Raw genomic sequence first — 2,151 nt, 5'->3', positions numbered from 1 at the left:
AACAAGTTGTGATAGAAAATAAATTTCATTATTAAGTTGTCCAACAAACATTGTAACATCATTCAAAATGATATTGTAAATATTTTTTTTATTAAAAATTAATAACCGTTCATGGTCAAAAGGCCTACGAAATAATATTTAATAAAAAGCTTGGACAATAGTGACATTCACTCAGAATTACATTTCGAGAATTGATTACAAGGTTCATGATTCCTAATGCTAGAACTGAAACTTTGCTTTCATCTCCAACGTTCAGGAATCTCTCACCTTCATCAAATCTCCTACTGACCTGCAGACCCTGCATCGAATTGCAAATATGATAAGGCTTCCGATATCCAATACCTAGGCAATAGTATCATAAATGAAAAAGTTGCAAGGTGTTATCATATAAGTACCTTGCTTTTTCTTCAGCCTATTTGGGTCCAGGGAGGCAATGTATAGAGGACAGTTCTCTTCCAGTGCCCCTGCTTCTTGCAAAAGAAGCACTCCATCTGGCTCTGGTCGGGCTTGCATTTCTTGGTCTGACCCTGTGCAGACGTCCCAGCATGCAGCTGCACCTTCTTATTTTTCTTCTTCTTGTTCTTCTTCTTCCCTTTCTTAAAGGGTCGACGACCAGAAGAAGACCCTACACAACATTCACCGACTCCTTATGGAGCTGGTGATCCTTCTCAAAGTTTGCAGCAACCCCAACAAGCTGTGGTAGTTCACTGCAGGCTTTGTCATCCGAAAATGAGTAAGGAAGGGAGGAAGAACTTGGGCAATGAATTGAGGATCGCATCCTTACCGAGCTGCTCGTGCAGGAGAAAGCCCATTTACTTAGCGCTCAATCATTTTGATCATGTACAGTACATGATCAGTGACTGAGGCTCCATCCCTCATCCGAGCATTGAAAATGGCATAACTAGTTTTGTGCCTTTCAATTCGTCAGGCGTGCCAAAGGAGTCGTTCAACATTTGAAGCATCTCTGTGGCTGGGCGTTCTCGAACCTGCGACTGAACTTATCATTCATTGCGCCAGCATAATGCATCGAACGGTGGTGCGGTCGTTGAGCCACTTTTGATAAGTGTCTCGGACCGTCCCTCTAACATTCGGGGCTGGCTCCTCAGGTGTCGGATCCGTTACTACATAAAGGATCCGCTCATGCTCAAGGATGATTTTTAATTTTCGATACCAGCTATCGAAATTAGGTCCCATGAGCTTGTCATTATCTAATAATGACCAGAGCGACAGGGTAGTGGCCATAGCTGCATAAAGAAAACCAGACCTCTATTAGTACATAAATTATAAATACTAAAGACTTGGACTTTAGTCTAAAGTTTCTCCCAGTATTTTTACGAACTGGTAGCCTCAACCTTCCAATTCGAGAATTACTTTAATTCTAGTGGGTACTAAAATCCACACAGACTACACACGAGCCCAACTTTGGTTGGTCAACCCATGTGCATCTATGGTTAGGTTCATAACTAGTTTTTCTCTAAACAACTTCTAGTAATTGATTTTGCCCCAGAACCTAATCAGTAGGCTTTGGCCTCCACTGAAAAGATCTGGTTAGGTCCAACCATTAACATGATTTGATTTGGTGAATCGGATCAATAAATGATCAGGCCCGACTTTGGCCGGCCAACCTGACCACCATCAGAAAGACTCAAACCAAATTATCATATTATGAATGATAATTCATTAGTCAATAAGCACCAGGCCTTTGGGCCTCCAATGATTATTAAACTAATGGACTCATTATCACTCACTTAATGGGAGGCTATGACTTAGTTATCAATATAACTTAATCATTTTTTGGACCTAATAATTTTTGAGATTTTATTAAAGATAGATGAGAAGAAAATATCCAGCCAATTTCAATCCTCCCACTGACTTCACCAAGTCAGATTAAAAAAGATTTAATTAAAGCTGGCATTAGGAGCACCTAAATCAGTCAAACTGATTTACCTAATGACATGGGTGAGCCCTAATCACCAAGTGATCTAATCAAAACCTAACTCACCAGGTTGGCCAGGTAAGTGAGATCAGTGGTGGGGATAAGCCATTAACTCGTCAGAGATCGAATCAATGCGAGTAGCTCCCACTTAAGAACCACTGGTCAAACTGTCAAACTTACCTTAGACACCAACCGGTTCATTAGTTTTAATTTGA

Source organism: Elaeis guineensis, chromosome 7, assembly GCF_000442705.2.
Source record: "Elaeis guineensis isolate ETL-2024a chromosome 7, EG11, whole genome shotgun sequence".
Lineage (NCBI taxonomy): Eukaryota > Viridiplantae > Streptophyta > Magnoliopsida > Arecales > Arecaceae > Elaeis > Elaeis guineensis.
This window is presented reverse-complemented; position numbering follows the sequence as displayed.